Consider the following 24,726-nt stretch of genomic DNA (forward strand, 5'->3'; position numbering starts at 1 on the left):
AAAAGGAAACAATCAGACAATTCAAAATGTGGGACCTTCTACAGAAAACTGGCCTGGTCTCTTCAAAATGTCAATGTCAAAGGTGAGAGTTTGTTCTAAAGACAGAGAACAAATAACAGTCAAATGCAATGCAATAAGCTTGACAGAATATGCGTTCAAAAAAATCAATTATAAAAGATATTTTGAGAACAACTGGAGAAATTTGAATTTTAACTAGACAGATTGTTACTAAGTTATGATAATGTCTTTATTTTAAGAGGATACATGTGGAATTATTTAGGAATAAAGGGCCATAACATCTGCAACTTACTTTTTTTTTTTTTTTTTTGTGGTACGCGGGCCACCGTTGTGGCCTCTCCCGTTGCGGAGCACAGGCTCCGGACGCGCAGGCTCAGTGGCCATGGCTCACGGGCCCAGCCGCTCTGCGGCATGTGGGATCTTCCTGGACGGGGGCACGAACCCATATCCCCTGCATCGGCAGGCGGACTCTCAACCACTGCGCCACCAGGGAAGCCCTGCAACTTACTTTTAAACGACGGAGAAAAAATTGTAGATAAAGCAAATGTGGTAAAATGTTAATAATTGTTGAATCTGGTAGTAGATGTGCTGGTGTTTACTGTATTATTCTTTAGAATTATCTGTGTTTGAAAATGTTCAGATTAAAAGTCTGCAGGAAACAAATGTCACTGAGAGTCAATACACAGATACTAAATTTCACCTTTCTTCTTTTGCTTCACACATTAAAAACACCAACCAGTGGAACACAGAGGACCAGCACGTAAAAATATGGGTTAAACTTTGCTTTGTGCTGGCTTTATGATACTCAAGGGATTAAATATATGCATACTTCTTCCTGCCCACAATTAAGTAGGCCCTAAAATAAGCTGGAAAGACAAAGATTAAAAAAGAAATAATGTAAAAAGATATACATGTGGCTATGTTTCTGTCTTCTCTGGTCCTTTCTGAGTCTCAGTTTCCACATCTGTAAGTGGGGAGAATAAAACAAATCTGGAAGGCCTGTTTTTAGGATTAGAGATGAGGAAAGTCCAGTGCCTGACCAACAGTAGATAGGTGATAAATATCCTCAGAACTGCTGGTATTATTGTGACTGTGAGTGGTGGCAGCAGCCAGTGGCAGCAGGAAGACAAGAACCCAGACATTCTGGCCCCAGAGCCTGTCCTCCGGCTCAGCGGTCCCCAACCCCTGGGCCACGGATCAGTACTGGTCCGTGGCCTGTTAGGAACCGGGCCGCACAGCAGGAGGTGAGCCACGGGCGAGTGAGCGAAGCTTCATGTGTATTTACAGCCGCTCCCCATTGCTCACATTGTCTCCTGAGCTCCGCCCCTGTCAGCCTTACGGAGAGTTGTATAATTATTTCAATATACATTACAATGTAATAATAACAGAAATAAAGTGCACAATAAATGTAATGCACTTGAATCATTGCGAAACCATTCTCCTCCACCCCCAGTCCATGGCAAAACCGTCTTCCATGAAACCGGTCCCTGGTACCAAAAATGTTGGGCACCGCTGCTCCAGGCGGTACTGGGCTGTACGGCCTCTGAGAGAAACTATACATGGCATTTTCTTCCAATGAGCACAATAAAGGTAACCTCTCCCATGCAGAGAAAACTGGGGACACATTTTGTTTACATATCAGATGGTGCACTTCCTATTTAGGATAATAATCAGGAAGAATTCAAGAGGGGTTTCTTGAAGGCCTATTTTAACAAAAAAAGAAAAACCAAGTCAGAATAGTTCCACAAGAAGGAGGCCAAAGTTCTCCTGTGATCTATGTCAAGACCCTGGAATGTTTTATTGCTTTAGAAAAATAACTTCCCTGAGCTTTAGAAAGGAATAAATCTTTCCACTTCACATGCAATGTAGATGATGTTAGTCTATTCTCAGTGTTGAGGGAACTGAAGGACAAAGGCTTTTTCGTGTTTCGAATAAAACCTTGAATGTGAATTCAATTCAAACCCCAAGAGAGCTGTCACTCCCCATCAGCCAACACTAACTTTCCGAGGGTAAAACCCAAACCTGAGTTTTCTTTTCATTTCACCATCAACTACGCACAGTACCTCAGTGGCACCTTTTAGTCTCGTCAAGCAAACAAAAATGACAGCTTTGGGTGGCACTGGTATTTGTGTTTTTTCCCATTTGTTATTGTGACAGCTTTAGCTCATCCATGAAAATTCTAAGACATGATGCCTTGTGAAGATAAAGCCCTAAAAAGAAGCATTTGATTTTGGCCCAAACCTAAGGGGAGTAGCATGCAAGTGACAAGATGAGTCACAGAAAAGAAGCGAGGAAAAGCCACCTGGAGGGTTGACGAGCTTCTGAGGCCCTCAAGGGCCTGTAGTGGAGTGGGGACAGCATCCTTCCCAAAGGCTCTTAGAGGCACAGGCAACTACTTTCTGCTACCAGCACGTCTGTTACTAAAAAAATAACCCTGAGTTTTCACAGCAAGGCTAATAGAACTTTCCCAACCAAGCAGAGTTGAATTACCCACACGCTGAGATGGAAAAAACTGGTTATTTTTATTCTGCTTGTTACGGAGGCAGCTGTTTATTTATTTATTTAATGGAGACTTGCAGTGAAATATATTACACACTGCAATGTTGAACACACACTCAAGTGTAACTGAATAAAATTTTCATTAAACAATCCTTAATCCTTACTATATGCAGTACACTGATATTGTCTGTTTATTTGATTATTTTTAAAATAATGGTCACAATGCAAACTAAAGTGTTTCACGCCCACTACTAGGTTACAATGTGCAGTTTGAAATATACTAGGCTGGATGAAGCCTATGCTTCGTGGCACATTCCTGTCACATCTATAACCCTGCTCATCTGGTCCCTTTCCCTAGGAGCTGCCACGAATCAATCTTGATGGGTCAAGAAAAACAAGACAGCTTTTCTTTTTCCTCCACACTTCCAAAGTTCTCAAGGGCACCCATCATTGCTGCCCAGGCTTGTCCTACGGGGTGGAGGCTGACCCATCTCTAATGGAGTGGGACCTATTTATCGTTACAGTCATCACAAGATAAATGAGGGGTGTGTTATAGAAGGGGCCACCCTATCTCATGTCTGAGGCTCCTGGGTTCCCAGCCAAGGGCAGAGAGCCTTCCCCACCAGCAAGACCAATCAGATTCTCAACTCATGTCTCTTCATCCTTGGATTCAAGGGAAACCCCAAACTTGACTATAGGATGTGGGAATTTTGGTGCAACGACATGCAGTGGGCATGCCACAGTGCTGCCCACCTGCAAAGGGTACCACCTGCATTGTCTCTGGAAGGGATGCCAGTCTCCCAGAGCACAGTGAGAGCAGTGACCTTGCAGCGTGCACCCTGGCCCAGCAGCTGAGTGCTCAGACAGGCACTCATCCTCACCCTCTTTGAGCGTCCAGGCCTCACCCCCAGCCTCCCCAAATCAGGAGTCATGGCTCACACGCACCCCCAGCCTCTGTGAATGTTCTTTCATCTCCCAGGGACAGGGGCTGCTCTAGACTTTGGTTCCCTTTTTGTGTTTTTGAGAACTAATGGTCTTTCCTGCCTGCCCCTCAGACACCTCCCAACAGCCAGTCAAAACTGTTCTGACTTCATAGGTAAATCCCTCACCAAGTGGCATTTCCCCGGGTCTGGGAAAGTTCAGCTGCTCTCAGCTTCTCCTCTTTGGACTTGAGCTTTTCCGTGAGCAACTCTCTTATCTCCTCTGCATCTTTTTCCCACCTTGTTCTAGTCCAGTAGGTTAAGCCATTTAAGAATCATCATTCTGAATTTACCTGTGTAGGTCCTGTTTTTGTCTACCTGTCCTTTTTTTTTTTCCTTTAACATATTTTAGTTCTCACAATTCTTCCCTGGCATTGCATGGCCCCCGAGTTACCAATTAAGGGTCTCCTCCTTCCTGAAGAGACTCATCAGGTGGCTGTCTGCACAGCTGTTCCCAAGCTGGGCAGCACACCAGGGTCATCCAGGGTGCTTTCAAAAGTCTCTGGAGCCACAGATGCACCCAGACAAATTAAATCAGATCTCTGGGGGTGGGGCCCGGCACTGCTTTTTAAAGCTCTGCAGGTGATTCCAAAGTGTAGGCCAGGTTGAGAACCACTGTTTATTATTCCCATTTACAGCAGGTTTCATGTTTAAGACACTTCTTCAACCAGTAGGAGAGCAGATGCTCCGACTTCCAGATTCAAGACCATTCCGTCCTCACTGTCCAGGAAGGTCACTTGCAAAGGTTACATCGTAACCCAAGAAATCATCTTTTAAATCAAAATCAAGCCTGTTATTCCCAGCACAACACGAATATGAGGATCTCAAAGGGGACCTAACTAGTGCACCAGCGCTGGAAGCTGCAGCCCCAGGAGGAAATACTGAGGGAGATTTCATCTCTGATGGTGACACCTCAGGGCCCAGGAGGAAGCTAGCAAACCAAGAGGGAGATGAAGAGCTACAGAAGTTGTGGCTGCATCTGTCCGGACAGCTGCAAAGAGGATGTGGTTTCTGAGCTGGGTTTTTGAGAAGGAATGGGGATTTCCCAGGCAGAGGCGGGGAGAAAGGCATGGAAGTGCTTCGAGAAGCGCCAGAAATTCCGTGTGGCCAAGGCCACGGTTTTTTCATCTATACCTCACCCATCTACCTCATACGTGAGGGAACCATCTTTGAGTCTTCAAAAGCTAAAAAGGGTAACCCTGAAATTAAAGAATCCAAGTTACCAAGAGGTTTCCATCCCAAGGGCTTGGGGTAGATTGCCAAGTCTGTGGAGGCAAGTTGGTTCCTGTTCAGATGGCAGAGGGATGCGATTGGGCTGGAAGTGGAAAGCAGCATTTGCCAGTAGAGAAGAGAAGCTGTACCGCAGGTGGTGACAGAGCCAAGGGGGCCGTCGGGGGAGCACGGAGGCTGGGCCAGAGGTGGAGATCGGGCAGATGGCTGTTGAACACCAGGTTGGGATTACTGAGGGTCCTGCAGAAGGTCAGTTACCTTTTCTTGTATTTATGCCTCGCCTGATAGGCTCATCTGTAAGCTCTCTGAGAGCAGCCATCAGCTCTGGCTTTCACCTCACCACCAAGAGCACCAGCACACAGCTCTGAATCCCACAAGTCTGAATAAAGAAGAGTTTGTCAGTGGAATAGTAAACATTCTTGGAATTCATGGAAGTGGCGGGGAGGGGTGGAAGGGATATGTTTAGGAGAAAGTATTTTAAATATACCATCATCTTCTTGAACACAAAGAGCATATGCTCTTGAAAAATTGCTTCTTCCAGGGAAGGTTCCAGTCAAGAGCTGACAGCCTCCAAGCAAGTCAACGTTTCTGTCTATACAGAAGCCCCCCTCCCATCTCCTCACTCCCCCAAACCCCAGCTCCCACCACAAGACCCATCAAAGACCAAACCGGCCTGCTCCACCCCACCAGGGTGTATTAGTGCTTTTCTTTTTTTAAAAAACTTATTGAAGTATAGTTGATTTACAATATCATGTAAGTTTCAGGTGTATAGCACAGTGATTCAGATATAGATAGATAGATAGATAGATAGGTTTCCCTTATAGGTTATTATATAATATTGAATATAGTTCCCTGTGCTATACAGTAGGTCCTTGTTGGTTACCTATTTCATACATAGTAGTGTATATATGTGTGTATATTAATCCCAGCCTCCTAATATATCCCTCCCCTGACCCCCCCTTTCCCCTTTGGTAACCGTAAGTTGGTTTTCTGTGTCTGTGAGTCTCTTTCTGTTTTGGAAATAAGTTCATTTGTGTCATTTTTTTTTCCTTTTAGATTCCACATATAAGTGATATCATATGATATTTGTCCTTCTCTGTCTGGCTTATTTCACTTAGTATGATAATCTCTAGGTCCATCCATGTTGCTGCAAATGGCATTATTTTATTCCTTTTTATGGCTGAGTAATATTCCATTGTGTGTATGTATGTATATATATATATACACAACACATCTCCTTTATCCATTCATCTGTTGATGGACATTTAGATGTTTTAGTGCTTTTCAACTCCTTTCATTTCATTTTCATTCTCAACTTGATGACTGATACGCAGAGGACCAGCCAAGTCCACCATTCTTTTTTTTTTATTTATTTATTTTAGGCTGTGTTGGGTCTTCATTTCTGTGCGAGGGCTTTCTCTAGTTGTGGCAAGTGGGGGCCACTCTTCATCGCAGTGCGCGGGCCTCTCACTACGAAGTCTGCCATTCTTGACAGCAGAAAGCTGGGGATGCGGGGTGTGGAGGGTACCAGCAGAGTTCTTCCCCGTGCTTAGTCTTGGTAGTCAGCTGGATGTAGCTGTAAGCAGCAATTATTTTGCCTTTGTCAGGAATCCAAGGTGCAGAATGCCGCTGCTGGACCGAGGCCTGGCACGTGCCCAGCCTGGCTAGGACAGCTCTGAGGAGCTTGCAGGGTGGGTGAGGGCAGAGCGGGCCACCAGCTCCCTCCTTCTCCCTCCCCACAACGTAGAGTAGCTTCCTCACAGCCTTTGCTATGAGCCACTCCAGGACAGGGCTTGGGGCTGTGAGAGCCCTGGAAACAGCCACCATCACCACCGCAGCGACTACAGTATAGACATCTAGGGGCTCAGAGCTGGGGACTTAGAGTCACATCCCAGCTCTGCGCTTGCAGCCTGGAAGTGGAACCTTATTTTCAGAGCTTATCTGCATCCCTCACAGAGCCTCTCCAGGTGCTGGGATGTAGCGCAGTTCTGACGAGTGTGGATTCTAGGGTTTGGAGCCCTGGGCAAGGAGCCCCATCACACTCCACCTGCTAAGACAGAGAGTGGGCTAGAGAGAATCCAGACCGCTGAAACTGGCAGCCACAAAACTGTCAGGACCCCAAACAGGCTGACTTATTCCTCACTCCCCTTCCTCCCCAGAGGTAGGAAAATGACTGTAGTTCCCACTTTTTTCTCATTTACATAATCTCATCTTTTACGTTGGAAAAGGCAAGTCGTCATCTGCCTGGGCCAGACCCAGGTGCCTCAGGCTTTTACCTCTTACAAGCCCTACAATACCAACCATGAATGTTGTCATTAGGGTCCCTCCCCTCCTCTCCTCACTTTCCTTTATCACCTCCATCTTTGCTCAAAGGCCATTTTTTTTAGGGGAGGAAGATTCTTTTCTCTCCTCTCCCATTACTTCCAAAATCATCTGCTGTCTTTAAACATGGAGCCACCCATCCAGATGTGTTTCTCTGCCTATTTTGTGTTCAACATTTGCTACCCCCAGTCTTCTCACTGGCTTGTGTCTCCCTGTGGCTGAAATTTCACCACTTGTCAGATCCTGATGAAATTCAGGCCCTGGCTAGGTTCTGAGATGGCATTTTTCACGGGTTTTTGACAGCCCTGCAGGTTGGGGCACAGTCCCTGGGTCCCCTCACTCTAGAAAATGAAAATATTCCAACAGAGCTTATAGAAAGAAATAGAACTCGTGCGGATTGGATAGGAGAGCTCTGGATCCTCTTCCTCAGTAGTTCTCAAAGTGTGGTTCTAGAAGCAGCAGTGGCACCGGAATTTGTTAGAAACACTATTTGCATCACTATCAGCCTAGGAGAAAGAGGTGCAGCAGTGGCCCCCAAACACTGGCATGAATGATGACGGGGATGATAATGGCTAACATTGATTAATCACAGTCACTCTGCACTAGCCCCGATTCTAAGAACTTTATGACACATTCAGTCATCACAACGACCCTCTGACGGGTTAAGTACTATTAATAAATCCTGCAATTTTACAAATGAGGTAACTAAGAAATGGAGAGGTTAAGCAACTCGGTGTAATCACAGAGTAAATGAGAGAACAACACGTCTGTCTAACACACACACACACACACACACACACACACACACACATATACACACACCCCTTTACTCACTCCTCTTTCTGACTTTGGTCTTCTCTTCCCAGAGCATGGGTAAGCTAGGCCTGGTTCACTGTCACGAGGCAGTGAAGTTCAGTGGTCCCAAGCCTGCACTTTGGGCCAACTGCTTGGGTTTGAAGCTTGTTTCTACCATGTCATGAACTCGGACAAGTTACTTAGGTTCTTGGTGACTGTTTCCTCAGCCATAAAATGGGGATAGGGGATTTAATGCAATCCCTATCAAATTACAACACTTTTCACAGAACTAAAACAAATAATCCTAAATGTATATGGAACCATAAAAGACCCAGAATTGTCAAAACAATCTGGAGGAAAAAGAACAAACCTGGAAGCATAACCCTCCCAGATTTCAGACAATACTACAAAGCTATAATAATCAAAACAACATCATATTGGTACAGACATATGGATCAATGGAACAGAAAAGAGAGCCCAGAAATAAACCCACACATCTATGGTCAATTAATCTTCGACAAAGGAAGCAAGAATATGCAATGGAGAAAAGACAGTCTCTTCAGCAAGTGGTGTTGGGAAAGCTGGACAGCTACATGTAAAGCAATTAAGTTAGATCACACCCTTACACCATACACAAAAATAAACTCAAAATGGCTTAAAGACTTAAATATAAGACATGACACCATAAAACTCCTAGAAGAGAGGATAGGCAAAACATTGTCTGACATAAATCGTAGCAATGTTTTCTTAGGTCAGTCTCCCAAGGCAATAGAAATAAATGCAAAGATAAACAAATGGGACCTTTGTCAAACTTATAAACTTTTGCGCAGCAAAGGAAACCATAAACAAAATGAAAAGACAAGCTACGGACTGGGAGAAAATATTTGCAAACAATGCAACCTACAAGGGCTTAATTTCCAAAATATACAAACAGCTCATACAACAAACAACCCAATCAAAAAATGGGCAGAATGCCTAAGTAAACTGCCTAAGTGTCTTCCAAAGAAGACACACAGATGGCCAATAGGCACATGAAAAGATGCTCAACAGTGCTAATTATTAGAGAAAGGCAAATCAAACCTGCAACAAGGTATCACCTCACACCAGTCAGAACGGCCATCATTAAAAAGTCTACAAATAACAAACGCTGGAGGGGGTGTGGAGAAATGCTCTTGGTAGGAATGTAAATTGGTGCAGCCACTATGGAAAACAGTATGGAGGTTCCTTAAAAAACCAAAATTAGAGTTACCATATGATCCAGCAATCCCACTACTGGGCATATATCCAGAGAAAACTTTAATTGGAAAACATGTATGCATCCCAATATTCATAGCAGCACTGTTTACAACAGCCAAGACATGGAGCAACCTAAGTGTCCATAGACAGAGGAATGGAAAAAGAAGATGTGGTATAGATACACAACAGAATACTTCTCAGCCATAAAAAAGAATGAAATTTGCAGCAGCATGAATGGACCCGAAGATTATCATATTAAGTGAAGTCAGTCAGAGAAAGACAAATATCATATGATATCACTTACATGTGGAATCTAAAATATGATACAAATGAACTTATTTACAAAACAGAAGCAGGCTGGGCCTCCCTGGTGGCGCAGTGGTTGAGAGTCCACCTGCCGATGCAGGGGACATGGGTTCGTGCCCCGGTCTGGGAAAATCCCACACGCCGCAGAGCGGCTGGGCCCATGAGCCATGGCCGCTGAGCCTGCGCGTCCGGAGCCTGTGCTCCGCAACAGGAGAGGCCACAGCAGTGAGAGGCCCGCGTACCGCAAAAAAACAAAACAAAACAAAACAAAACAGAAGCAGGCTCACAGGCATAGAAAACAAACAGGGTTACCAAAGGGGAGGGGGGAGGGGGTGAGGATCTGGAGAAAGTAGTCTGGGGTTAGCAGATACACACTACTATATGTAAAATAAACAGCAAGGTCCTACCATATAGCACAGGGAACTGTATTCAATATCTTGTAAATCTATAATGGAAAACAATTTAAAAAGAATATGTATATATATATATATGAATCACTTCGCTGTACACCAGAAGTAACACAACATTGTAAATTAACTATATGTCAATTAAAATATAAATAAATAAAATGGTGATAATAACTGTCCCCAACTACCTCATAGGGTGGTTGTGAAGATTAAATAGGTTAATATATGTAAGTATGCCTGATGCAGAGCACATGCTTAATAAGTGTTACCTTATTATCTCAAAGTCCTCTCATTTGTGGAGGGGAAAAAAAGGAAGAAAAATATGAGAAAGGGAAGAGAGGGAAGAAAGAATTTAGAAACAACAGCCTGAGAACTCTGTAACAACTTCTCAGGTAAAAAGTCATGAAGGTCTCTGTCCGTTCTCTCGTCTGCCTGGGAAGCACACGCTAATGAAGCATCTTGTGCACGTGCGGATGGAAACGTGAATTTCTCCATTCTGGGTCTCACGCACATATTTAATCTTCATGTGAAAGCAGATGGGGTTGAAGAGGCCCGCCACCCTCTCTGACTTTGAGAACTGCCTGATGTAAGCAGAATTCTGTGTCAAAGTACAGAGATTCAGGTATCTCTGCTGCTGCAAAGAAGCAAATATGGGAGAGACCGATGAACTTTAGTGCCTGCTTACACGTGTGTAAGGACGAAAAGAAAAGCGGCCACTATTAAATAAAATGACGTCTGTGTCTCAACCCTTAATTAAGAACATCTAGCTACTTCGAGGAAATGTGTGACTATATTTTATTAGGATTATTGTTTCTGTTAGAGGTGGATAGGAGGAAAAATAACCATCAGAGGATGCCGAGCTTGTGGGGCAAGAAGGATCAGACCAGAAGGAAAAGGAGGCCTATGATGGGGAAATGCGGTATTGGCTTAATGAAGGGGGAAATTCTTACAAGGGGAGAAAGGAGCCAACACTTTGCCTCCCTCACTTCAGAAAAACCCCAAGTAATGCAAGCACCAGATCCGAGGGAGGTAAAGCTCTGGCATCAGATGAGCCAACCAGATAGCTAATCCGATATGATTTTCTCCTACAGCCATTCAAGGCTCTTGGTAATCACACGTTCTCTCTCTGTATAATCAGCAGGGAATTTGTGCAGTCCCAGAATGCCGTTTCTGTGTGATTCCAGCTCATGTTTACGATCTGTGCAGCTGTCAGAAACCACAAGATGGAGATGGAAGGATTTACCTCTTTTCTGTCCTCGGTAAGTATCAACATACAGTGCAGCCTATAAAACTGCGTTTTTAACCAATTTTGTAATGAGGGATTAAACACAACACCAAAGCAACAGAAGACTCAAATTCACTTCTCACCCTGCCATGTAACAAAACTGAATCATCTCTTCTTAGCTTTATTGTTGCTTGGGCATTTTTTTAATATATGTTCAATGTTCATAAGATTTGAGCTCAAACTATTTTTCACTTAGCGTTATTTTATATCAACTTTTCTATTTGTTTTCAGAATATACAAATTTATCATTCTTAATAGTAATATTATATTTCATTTTTATACCATAGTTTTTTACTTTATGACTTTTAGGTATTTGGGGGTTCCTTTTCTGGTTTCTTTTCCCTTATTTTTCTTTTTTTGAGTTATTTCTCCAGGATATGGTCTCAAACACGTTTATCGGGCCAAAGGATGTGACAGTCCGCATGGCTCACTACACTTTGCCATGTCGCTTTCCAGAAATATTGTATTAATTTATGTCAGTAGACAATACAGCTTTCTCAAAAGCCTGCCAGATTTTGATTTTGTAATTATAATGTACTTTTACCAGTTTCGCTGGCATTGCATGATTTTGTGCTTTAAGTTTCCACGATTACTAGTGAGGCTGAATCCTTTTCCAAGGGTTTGTTTTCTTGTGTGAATGACATGTTCTGGTTTTTTGTTTTGTTTTGTTTTGTTTTGACCATGAATGTAGTAGAGGTAATATGGCTCTTAAGGATTTGGTTCCATTCCCTAGAGATTCTGGATGTTCCTTTTTTTCATCCGTTCTTTTTATCACAAACAATTTCTCCCCTAAGTCACTTGGACTCAAGAAAGTTTTGCTCAGTGGACACAGGTCCCACTCAGGCGGAAGATCATCAGTTCAGCTCAGATTCCTGGCGCCCTATTTACTGGTGGCTGCACACAGTAATCCCCTCATAAATTTTCCTGAAGGCATCCTGCTTTTTGAGTCCCCCAGCTCCCTAATGAACTGTATTCCTGATTTGTCAAATATACCCAGCAATTATTCAGTGTTGCATAACGTGCTACTGCAAAACAATCAGGGGAGGTATTTTCACGCTTGCCTTTCTGATTTATAGTATGTCTTTCTGCTAAGGCAGCATTTACATACTGCAGTCTCCGTGCATTCTACACAGTCAGACTGGGTCTGACTGGGTCAGACTCTGAAAAGAGAAGAAGGAACCAGTCAAGATGTTATCAAGGGCATAATGGAGTAGAGGGCTGGGGAGGAAAACAAGGTCATGGACAAGGTAAGATTAAATTAGACAAACTGAAACAAAACTTAAGTATTTGAGACTAAGAGTAGTTACAGTTAGTAACATTGTATATTTGAAAGTTGCTGAGAAGCTCTCATCACAAGAAAACAAAATTGTAACTATGTGAGGTGATGGATGTTAACTAGACTTCCAGTGGTGATTATTTAGCAATATGCATGTATACCAAATCATTATGTTGTACACCTAAAACGAATACAATGTTATATGTCAATTATATCTCAATTTAAAAATTTTTAATTTAAGTATTTGAAACATGTTATAGAATGGACATAAGGTCAATTTAATTAGCTCAAAGAACACCCACTATCTAGAAATACATCTCCCTTTTGCAGGCACCCCCTGAGATGGTAAAACAACAACAAAAACTAAGAAATGTACAAAAAATGCTAAACATTTATCAAATTACTTGATAAAAAATGGCCAAAAGATTTCTCTTTTTTAAAAAAGTCACTGTTGACTTTTTAAAAATGTTTAAATGACTTTTTAAAAAAGTCATTTCTTGGCCTTTTTTTCCCTTGCCTAGATGAAGGATCCCCAGTTGGGGAAGCATGCACCCCAGCATGCTTCCTCCCTCACTCAGTTCTTTCTGACTTACAAACTTCGACTATAGAGCCACACATTCACCCCTTCTGCCCCACCACACCCACTCCCCACTCCCTTACCCTCGCTAACTCCCGGCCACAACTTTGGTCTCTGGAGAGGCTACAGGGAGATGGCAGAGAAGCTACTCTGAAGAGCTATACACCCAACTGGTGAGGAGAAGAGGCATTTCTCCATTGGACTAGACACAACTACATTGCAGGTCCAAGTTATAGATGCCAATTAGCTGCTATTGTTATTATTATTGCTGTTGTTGTTGGCACTTACTGAGTGCTTAGAATGGGCCATGAGCTCAGATGAGCACTTTATATGCCTATCTCATTGAATCTTCACCAACAATATTATCCCATTTTATGGATGAGACAAAGTGAATTTTAGAAACTTAGCCAAGATCGCCCACTTAGTAGTAACAGAATTGGGGATGGACACCATAACATATTGCCCCTCATGGTATTACCTCTTTTTGATGATTTGTAATCAATTGTAACTTTTTCCACAAGTGTGTTATTTTGGACTATCAAAAGAAAATACACTTTAATCTTATCCCTACTAGTTCCCAACTGACTGTTTCTGTGAGGTCAAATGCAAAAGTCCGAGACTGTGATTTCCCAGGCAAATCGCAGGAAGCACCTTACCATCTTCTGTTCTTTTCTAACAGTTCCACATGCCAGTCATCTTCCCCTCAACGCCGGCAAGATAACTGACGTCACGCAAGTGCGCGAAGGAGGAAGATGGGAGGGTGGGGATCCCAGGGCGGAAGTCAAGAGGCCTGTATTTCAGCCCTACTCCCACCACTAACCCCCCTGTCTGGACCACAGGTTCTGCATGGGCAAGAGAAAGCATCCCCTCCAGCTTCAAACGTCTTAACAATTTATGACGCCTGGGAGTGTCATTGCACTGGTGCCTGGAGGTGCAGACACAGCTCCCCCTACCGGCAGCCTCCGGGCAGTGAGACCGTGGTCACCCGCTCAGCCTGCTGGTCCCGCTGCGGAGGTGGCCCGGCTGTGGAGACCGTGCGAAAGGTTAGCAAAGGGGAAAGTGATTTGGGGGCGCTCCCAACTCACCGCCCCGCTCTAAAGTGTATACAGCCCTGTGTGTGCTGAAAGAAACGTGCTTAGGATTCAGATGGGCAAAGGTTTCAAAGGGGACAAACGGATTATAGAATAACTTAGGTGGGAGTCAGATGGTGGAGCTCAGGGGCCGCTGGAAAGGCTTGTGCTCAGCCTTGTTAACGAAAAGCCACAATTATTAAAAAATGCTTTTTATTTTTTTAAGCGTGAAATATTCTCTTCAAGGCAGGTGTACATCTATTCTCTGAAAGTGAAAAATAAATTATTCTATAGATTTTGTGTGTTCATTTAAAATGTAAGGCACGTAAAGGTTCTGAGCTTCCCCCTAAGGGTGCTTGTCAGCTTCAACAATCTGCCATCTGAGCCTGCTCACCTTTGCAGGCTGAAAACAAGCCCCGGGCACTTCACTGCTCAGCAACGCAGGTCTCCAGCCTTCCCTCCCTTCCTCCTGTGGACATCTGTTGGGGAACAAGGGCCCTTTCAACTTAGACTCCAGATAAACACACATAAAGCATTCACTATTTTTTAAAAGACCATTTTAAACCACTTCTAAAGGCTTTAGAAATTTTGTTTGTTTTTTAATGAAAGACCCTGAGTCTTGAATCTGCAGCCCACAGCAGAGCAGAGCAATGGAGCTAATCATCCCTCAGCTAATCACCCCTTGCTTCTCCCACTCACCTGGTCTTGAAACTCCACCTCAAGTTGGGGCTGTTTTGCCAGTACCCTGCACCCCTCTTTGTTGATGCTAACCTTCCCTGTGAGCACAAGGTCAGAGGAGAGAAAGGATTGAGTGGGAGGTGTGTGTCCAGGGGGGCAGGTGGAAGGAGAGGCCACCAGTGCTGGGTTTGGGCATTAAGGAGTCAGTATCAGGATAGCATCCCATGGTATCCACTTAAGCCAGGCCGCAAGAGGAAACCGATCAGTGATGAAGTCTATTTCACAATAGGCTCCAATTCACACAGAGATAGTGACCTGCTCATACCTTCATGAACAGAAAAACCAGTCTGGCCTGTTCTCTAAACGCAGGGCTCCCAGTTCCCAGCCTGTGGTCCATTCCCCACCCCCGCGCCACCCCACCCCCCATGCTTGCCCAAAGCCAGCCACAGTGCCTCTGCTTTTTCTCCCCACTTCTCCCACCTTCTGGATCTTTTCTCTTCCTTTCTACTCTTCGAAATGTAAGCTGAATAAAACCAATATAAACTCATTTTTCATTCTTCCCCTAATCCTTTACTCCAAATCTGCTCAGAAAAAGACTAGAACCAGAGCTGGCAGAGGCAGAATTCTCTGTAGTGAACTGAGGACAGCCAAAAGCTAGAAATGCTAAAGGCGGAGTCTTTTTCCCATCTCTTGAATCTAGGCTGGTCTTGTGATTTGGCTTTGGCCAACAGAACATAGGATAGTGATGCTGTGTGATTTCCAGAGCCTAAGCCTTATAGTTTCTGCTTTGGTCTCTTGAAACGCTGCCCGGATCACCAAGAAAGGAAGCCGGTTTAGCCTACCAGAGAGTGAGAAGCCCTGAGAAAGAACTGAGGCGCCCAGCCAACAGTCAGCGCCAAGTGCCAGCCGTGTGAGTGTGAGTGATGGCTGCCCCTCCAGCTGAGCTAGGCAGGAGCCAGCCCAGGTGAGACCAGCAGAGAAGCAGCCCAGTCACCCCCAGAACCAGAAGAAAGGACGCATCACTCTTTTTTTAAGCCACTCAGTTGCAGGGCAGGGTGTTATTCAACAAGCGATAACTGAAATGTATACTTTTACCTTTTTCTCTATTGTTTATGTAATAAACAGAGGATTCTTTCTGCCTCTCTTTTTCCTGAGGCACCAATACGACAGATATCAGATACTCACATGAATTTGAAACAAACCCCCTTATACAGAATTCACAAAGGAAATTATCAGGACCTGGCTCCACCATTCTTGGATGCCTCATTCAAATCGAGAATATAAAAGGGAAGGGCAGGAGAGATAGGTGAAGAGCAGCTTTTTTAGAAAGAACTGTTAATGAGCTGTGAGCATCCCCCTGAATGCCCCCAGGGAAACAGGGGACAGAGCTGTATCTCCTTTATCTCAAGCCCAGTGAAGTGGGCTTATGTGGACCACACGGAGAATTTTGAAATACAGCTGGGAAACAGCACACATAATGGGTCCTAGATTCGCGCCTTCTACACCCAGAGGGCTGTGACAGTAGGAGAGAAGGGAACGGGGGGGGGGGGGGGGGGGCTGGTATGCTCTTGTGGGGTTTCCGGGGTAAAGTGTGTCTTGTGGACCAAACGTGGTCACTCTGAAGAGACAGCTGGGGTAGGGTCAGCTTGGATCCTGTCTTGTAGGACTACCTACAGGGGCAGAAAGACTGCAGCAGCAAGAAAGTGGAGGTGTGCACTGGATTGATAGAATCTTAGAAAGAAATCCCAACGGATCTCCCGGAATAAAGATGCACCTCCCTATACCCAGAGAACTGAAGGAGAGAGAGGGCCAATAATGGAGGTTTCTGAAGATCCTACCACAATGTCCAACAAGGGAAAGAGTCCATCAAACACTGGCCTGGCTCAGACAGTGGGAAACCAACCTTTATGAGTCCCTTGTCCCTAACCTGCCCACCCAATCCTGGGGGATTCAGAAACTAGCTAGCAAACTGAAAATTGTGGGGAGGGAAAAAGCATAATGCAGAGACCACACATGCTGTCATTTACCCACTAACCCCTCCCACGGCCGACTCCCAGCCTGATGCAGGCTTGAGATTGGGAATTGAACAGGAGAGTTGACATTAAATCAAGTTTAAAGGTTTGATTCTCATATTCTAATTTCTGAATTGAGACAGAGTGCAACTTAGAATGATGTCAGGACTATTTCCTAAGAACGAGTTGAAAAGTCACAGGCCTGCTGACTGTTCACATCCATCTTCCTCTATTCAATAAAATTTAAAAGGGCAACAGGGAGACATCACTAATTGTGTTTGTTGGAAATGCTAATTACATTTATTCTATTCCCCATTCCTCCAGAATATACTTTTCAAGACAAAAAACATCCTCTTTGTGCAATTCTCTTTTCCCCCAGTTACCCATAGTTCTTTTTGCTCACATTACCCTTCCACTCAGACCACCTAGGTGGGCTTATAACTTATTACATGATTACATTTGTCCAGATCCAGAAAGTCCCTAGCTGCTTGCCATTTAAGACCTGGGAGCTACTGAGGCTATAAACTTGGAAATAGGTTTCCCCAAGCACTGAAGGCCTTGGCAAGCTTTATCCCCACAACCGACCGTGGGAAGAAGTCAGGACAGGTGTCTGTTGGCTTCAGGCCAGTCTCACTTGTCTGGAATGCAAGCTTCATCCTGGCGACCTGCCTAAGAGCTTTCAAAGATTGAAATCTGTAGGTGAGTTTTTGGATTTCATACCGGGAAGTTGCAGTCTAATAGAGGAGATGGGTTGGCAAAATCTATGCCTGAATTTCCAGCAAGTAAATTTTTATAAATAAAAGATGCAATCAATTATTTAGCATATCCAAACATGCTTGAAGAATTTAGGTATCGCTTGCTAGTTCTCCAGAATTCAATGCATAATCACAGAGATGCATAATGCATGCAGACCTGACCCCACTGGAGACCATCTTCCGAGAGAGACCGGCTGGAGCGAGAGGGAAAGGGGGATCGCATTTCAATCAATTATCTGCAGGTTCTGTGTTGCATTTATTCATGTCGCATAATAAAGTGAGGTGGGAAAGGAGCATCCATTCTTTTCTGACTACGTGAGTCAGTGAGGACGTATATTAGACAAGGAACAAGGGCGCACAGCTCTATTTCTGACTGCAGAACAAATGAGGCTCAGAGCCGTGGAAATTTAAATCATGCTCCCGCAGTCCCTCCTCAAAGCTGGGAATCACCGCCCCAGGAAGAAATCTCGCAGGCTGTCCTGAAAAAGACATCACAGGGTGGACGGTGAAGATTTTGTCAAGGTCCAGGGCACAACCCTCAGCCTCCCTGGCACTGAAGTCTGATCTGATGACTCCATTTCTCAAAAATCCATTTCCTGGGGGCAGAATCACATCATTCAGCCTCACAGCCTAAACCAGAGAGACAATTCACTAATTCGCGGGGATACTCAAAGTCCACATAACCAATGAATTCTTTCCCTGCGGGTAGACGTTTATGGGAGGCTAAATCCTAAGCGGGTTGCTGGGTGAGCGTGATATCCGAAGAAGGAGAAACGTGAATGGAATGTTTTGGGCGCCAGTCTAAGGCAGCCTGATGTGTCCATTCCCAGTAGAGAGGGTCTAGCCAATGGTTTTCAAGCTGCATTTCAGTACCCAGTAGAGCTGTGAAATCATTTTGCAAGTCACATCCAGACACCATTAAAAAAAAAAATAGAATATAGAGTAGAAAATATCGAAGAGTACTGCATGTAACTGAGAGAGGTAAAAGGCAGTAAAGAGCGGTGGTTAAGAGGACAGACACACTCAATGCAGGCTACGTAGGATCAAACCTTGGCTTGGCCACATACCAGGCATACAACCCTGGGCAAGTTACTGAATCTATGCCTCAGTTTCTTTGTTTGCAAAAATGGAATGATAGTAGTACCTACCTCCTAAGGTTGCTGTGAAAATTAAATGCCTTAATACCTATAAAGGGCAGAGAGCCATGCCTGGCTCGCAGTAGGTGCCGTATGAGTTTTCATTATTAGGAAGAATTGCTCTGTGAAACTATTGCCCACACTGGAGATACCAGCATCGAGTTCCTATAGGACAAATGGAGCCAGATGTGCTGAGCGGGACACGAGAGAAATTGGCCGACTGAGTGGTCTCCATTGTATTGGAATTAGAGAATTATGGAAGCAAGACCAGGCTGAAGGAAAACGAGAACCAGAGGAAGTTATCCAAAAGGACATCCCAGGTGACCGGGCTAGAGCATTCGGAAGCTGAGGAGTGCTCTTCAGTGGAGGAAGATGAAAGTGGTTTTGTTGAGATGAGGTGCTGCAAATCTCTCTTTCTTGGAGAGAATTCTCATTCTCTGATGTACGCTTTGCCTTTTTTCTTTCTTTTTGGTTTTCCTCTGAGACCATGATGACACATTTTGATGAACTAGAATGGCTCATCAAGTTTAAAGTTGAATTTCCTCTGTTCAGATCAGTCAGGTTCTCATCTCAATTTTTAAGAGTATCAGCTGTATCGATTGATTATTCCACCTGATACCACAGGTCCATCTTTCATATATTTTTCCACATTCCACAAAAATCTGGACAAATAGAAGGTGACTGATAAGGGAGAGGCAAGAGACTAAAACATGTTTTCTAAACTAAAACATCTTCTCCAAAGATATGATAGAGTAAATGGGAGAGATGTAATAATATTCAAGCAGAAGTAAGCATAATTATAATACTGACCATAGACTGAGTACTTACTATGCACCAGGCATAGTGCTAAGCACTTCGTGAATTTTCACAATGACTCTGACAGATAGATGATATTAATTACAATGACAAGTAAGGAAACTGGCACTTAGAAGGTAAGGGACTGCCTGAGTCTCACTGCTAGTAAATGTGAGAGCCAGTATTTAAACTGAGACTCCTTGACTCCAAAGCTCATGCCTTTCACTTAGCACGCTGCAAGGGTTTTAGAACTAGACCCACTGGGTCTAAATTCCAGCTGTACCACTAACAAGCTATTTAACTTCTCCAAACCTCACTTAATTTCCTGATACATAAAATGGGTGTGATAATAGTAGCTCCCTCACCAGATTTTGTGAAAATTAAATGTAACGTTTATTCAAGTATCTAACATCGTGGCTGGCATATAGTAACTCTCAACTCTCACTATTGTTTTGCCAGCCCTTGCAAGGCTGGCCTACAATGGTCAACTTTACGTATGGATGGATAATCACTGGACCAGGCCAGCCAGCAATGTGCCATTTGGCAAACTCTCTTTGGACCCCTGTCTGTAAGGGCATTTCCCATGGCACTGCATTCCTGCCCCTGGCACAAGGAGAAAACAAGACACCACTGAGGGCAAAAGCATGGAGAAGCAGGGTAAAATAAGGAAACCAGCACCGCTGAAAGGTTTTAGCTCAGGCCTATGGAATTGGGAAGAGAGAAAGGAAGAGCTTATGTTTGAGACCACAGTTGAATCGGTCTCAAAAAAGATGAATTCAATAAATTGTAGAAGGCAAGAAGAATCATTTGGAGATTTGAGTGGAAGCTTTGGCTCATTTTGCTGCACAAAGAAGTGACCCCACAGAACAGCAAAGGATTTAGGGTTGGGAAGAATTTAATTAGTTTCTTGAGCCCCATTTTAACCTAAAAGAGAAGGATTTAACTTCCAAAGTCTTAAATAGGAACTAGAATTTAGAGCAAGTCAGACTAGGGGAAGGGAAAAGATAAGCAGGGTCCATCCACTGTCCAGAAACCAGAAGGAAGAAATTACCAGGCTCAGGTCTAAACGCTAATTTAACTCAGTAAGCACAGGGCACAGCAGAGGGAGTCAGGGTCGCAGGACACAAAAATGAACAGTTATTTCCACACACACCGTCTTTTGGGGGGATTAACTAGATGAGGACATCAAATTCAGCTGTGTGTACTTCTAATTGCCAGGCTAAAGATGCCAGGATTTTAAATTTACGTTTAAATAATCCATAGGCAGTGACATTTATTTTTAACACCTGCCTATCTGAGAATTAACACATCTGCTGCAATCCCTGAGGTACATAGCCAAGAAAGTTGCAAAGCATCTTTATTATTCCAGCAAAGTGGAATTTTAAAATATGTTATTAAGTCTGCAGGTGGCTGGGTATAGCATATAGTCTGGACCCTATTCTGTAGCGGGTTCCAAAAAACTCTGAGATCCAAGAAACAATACAAGTGAATTTACAGAGGTTGGTGGAAGAAGAAAACAAAATGGGAAGAAACAAAGAGTATTCAGTGTGCTCAATTTATCATCAGATACTGCAGAACTGGGGTGAGTTAGTGGGCAGCCGGTCATGTACTCAGAGAACAACACTCTTCACTGGAAAAGGTCAGAGGGAGAAGAGAGCAGTAGCTTCTGTTGTTACCACCACCATCGATAAGCATCATTCACTACAATGTGTGAGTCACTGAAGGACACTGTTCTCAAGAAGCTTATGGTCTTATTTAAGGAAACAAAGCATGTACATAAACAGAAAAATAAATAATGACACACACTGGGTCAAATGGGTAATGTTTCATTCTTGGAAACTGCTGAGCGTCCTCATATTACAAAAATACATCCATCTTGCAGAAGCCACACCATGATACTAGACTCAGAGAAAGAGCCCCAAGTGCCAACGTAATAGTTTCACTCTAAGTCATCCAACCATGCCACAGACTCACGTTTCAAGGAGAGCTGTGATATTAAGACAAGAAGAATCACTGCCCTTATGTGCTGTTTAAAATTGTCAGTTTTAGCCTCATGCTGACTTGGGAGTTATTCATCTGAAATGACTTTAGGCTTTATACCCCTAAGCATATTTTATATTTACTTAGGAAGGCAATATAAGTATAGCGGCTAGGAGTAAGGACTCCGGAACAGACTTCCTGGGTTCAAATCCCAGTTCTACACTTTTCAGCTGCGTAACTGTGGCAAGTTACCTAATGCCTCTAAGCCTTGGTCTCCTCGTCTGTAAGTGGGAATGATAATAATATTTGCCTCATATAATCACGGTGAGGATTACATAAAATAGTACCTAAAGTACTATAGCTCAATGGATGGCACATAGTCAGCCCACAAAAATGTTTGTTTTCACGACTATTATCACCAAGGTGGCTGACCGCCAGAGTTGGTGTGAGATTGCCATTGGAAGGGGCCGGGGCACTGCACAGCCAGGGTCTCCCCCACTGATAACTCTGAGACCCACCTCCCCATTCTCAGTGTTTAAAGGCAGATGAGTACACAGACTAGAGACAGGGAAGAGGCACCTAACAGTCCGAAGGAGCAACGTATGGGGAAATATCACATCCAATACGTCTGCTTAAGAATTACTGGTCAATACTGCATAGCACAGGGAATGCTACTCAATACTCTGTCACGGCCTATATGGGGAAAGAATCTAAAACAGAGTGGATATATGTATATGCATAACTGATTCACTTTTCTGTGCACCTGAAACTAGCACAACATTGTAAATCAACCACACTCCAATAAAAAAAATTTAAAAAAGAATTACTGGTCCAATGGAGAACAGATTGGTGGTTGCCAAGGGGGAGGGGGTTGGGGGAGGGATGGATTGGAGGATGGGGTTAGCAGATGTAAGCTTTTATAGATAGAATGGATAAACAACAGGGTCCTACTGTACAGCACAGAGAACTATATTCAATAAACCATAATGGAAAAGAATATTTAAAAAAGAATGTATATATATATATATATATATATACACATGTATAATTGAATCACTTTGTTGTACAGCAGAAATTAACACAACATTGTAAATCAACTTTACTTCAATAAAAAAATATTGATTAATAAAAGAATTATTGGTCCACATATGCAAGAGGTGATAGAAAGAAATTTGAAGTTAGAAGCAAATAAGCCCACTTCGAAAAGATTGATGAGGACAATGGATGAGAGTGTTCTTCAAGGCTAATAAAATCAATTCTAGAAAAATGTTCTTAAAGATCCAGGGAAGTTGTGAAGAGCCTTTTGAATCTCAGAAAATACATCTTTGTTTCTGCCTGCCCCCAGAGATCTGCTGGTAGCAAAAAAAAGTTGTGGGATTCAAAAGGCAAGTAATTATGTCTGCTTTAAGAGAAAGTATTGAGGGGAAGAAGAGGAAGCTCTGACCAAAAGGTCTGAGGGCTGACGAGGTAGGGAGGGTTCAGAAGCCCATTTCACATGCCATGCTAAGTCCATGTTGAAGGCTCAAGTGAAACCTGTCTGCCAAGGGCTTTGTGGCACAAAGATCCTCTCAAGTTCTGCAGCAAATACCAAAGCCAGCGTCTTCCCTAGAGGCCCCCGGCTGGAGAGAAACAGTCTAGGTCGGTGAGCCTGCTCCAAGCTCGGAGATCTGGGTCCCTTCCTCCTGCATGCAGGCATTCACCTCTGTCTCTGCTTGTCTCCCTCACCACCTGCAAACTAACTTCACGAGAACTGGGGCCAAGTCTGTTTTCAGCTTCCGCTGTATCTCGAGTGCTTAGCAAAGAGCTCTGTGAGCGCAGCACAAAGCATACAGCAGACCCACCATACGTATTTGTGGACTAAATGAATGAGCCCATGAACAAGTGCAGGAGAGCAGGAGCTGGAGGACCAAATGCTTGGTTCTGCGTTTCATGGGCCATTGGTGGTACGGCTTTAAATGTTTCCTTATATTTCACTAAGCCTTTGGGTTTCATAGGACTGAGAAAAGCCAGACCCTATGAACACCAGTCAGGGAGGTAGCTTCCCTATATATTCAACTGCCAAGTTACAAACGTCTGCCTCAGGGCACATGGGTTAACCAAATCAAACTTTTGAATTTTTTACTTTCTAAGGGGAAATCAACTACATTAGCCCAAAAGTTATCTTTCCAAACCATTTAATAGGCTAAAATGTTTTAAGCTACGTCATTAGTAAATAATAACTATTTACACTATTTAGTATAATGAGATTTCTTGTTAAAGGAAACATAATAAAGTATATGCATATATCTGTGTATGCATACATGTATATGTACCTACATATATATGTATATGTGTATATATATACACACACACACACACACACACACACACATACATGCATAAACACACCCATATGTATATCTCCCATCTCTTGGAGGAGGTTTAGTCACACCCAGGAAAGCCATGCCTGCTGGCCATTTAGTTACAACCAGGCACTGTAATTCACCTACTGGCAGCTACTTTTAATGTCTATATAGAGCCTTCCACAGGGATGGCCAATGCACAGACGACATGGCCCGCGGCCCCTGCTGTAAGTCCACATTAAACACTGCTGATCCATAATGACACCTTCTCTCTGAGTCTAGCCACCTCTGAACTGTCTTCAATACAGTACCCCAGCCAGCCACTACAAATCAACTGAAGTTGGAATACAAGATGAAATATCTTTGCCTCCTTGGCCTATGAGTATACACTCTAAAGTATTTCAAATTTTCCTTTCCATGATCCACAGTAAAAAAAAAAAAAAAAAAAAAGGCCTTTTGCATCAAGTACATGCACGAGGTTTCACTAAACAATGCTAGCCCTTATTTGTGAGATGTATCCTCATATTCTATTCCCCTTCTATTTCATTGTTTAAAATGCTGTTTGCAACCTACTGATTTTCTAACCCACATAATATGAAATATGGGTTGTGACCTGCAATTTGAAAGATCTTGCTATAAAGGATTACCTTTTGCAAATACCAAATTCTAAGGTCATGGAAAACAACATGAGAAGCCTGCATGAGCTTTCTCAGTTGGACAGAGCACTGGGCTAATGGAACCACAGTCGGGGGCTCGCTCCCCACCGAGGTCCGTTAGCTCTGATATTCTGAGCCATGAGTGAATGGCTAACTCTTGGCAGCCCTCTCACAGAGGTACATCCATGGGAATGAGAAAATCCCTTATTCTTGCAAAAAGAATAATTCAAAATACTCATCCTGCCACAGTGGGTCAGAAAATCACTCATACCACATGAAAGACAAACTCAATCCTACCTGCAAGAAATCACATTATTGATTGTTTGGTTCCCACAAGAACCATCCAAACTATTTTCGGTTTGCTGAAGCCA

General features: G+C 43.5%; 1 protein-coding gene and 1 long non-coding RNA gene across 6 annotated transcripts in view; one reads left to right on the forward strand and one right to left on the reverse strand.

Moving 5' to 3' along the window:
- The window catches only part of SCD5 (stearoyl-CoA desaturase 5), a 157,454-nt gene that overhangs the window by 87,157 nt on the left and 45,571 nt on the right, over positions 1-24,726 (reverse strand). The window lies entirely within an intron of this gene.
- Positions 4,704-14,296, forward strand: LOC109549587 (uncharacterized). Its single transcript, XR_004526715.2, has 3 exons — positions 4,704-4,976; positions 10,932-11,052; positions 13,611-14,296. It is a non-coding gene; the product is annotated as an uncharacterized lncRNA (long non-coding RNA).

This window comes from Tursiops truncatus, chromosome 5 (genome assembly GCF_011762595.2).
Source record: "Tursiops truncatus isolate mTurTru1 chromosome 5, mTurTru1.mat.Y, whole genome shotgun sequence".
Taxonomy (NCBI): domain Eukaryota; kingdom Metazoa; phylum Chordata; class Mammalia; order Artiodactyla; family Delphinidae; genus Tursiops; species Tursiops truncatus.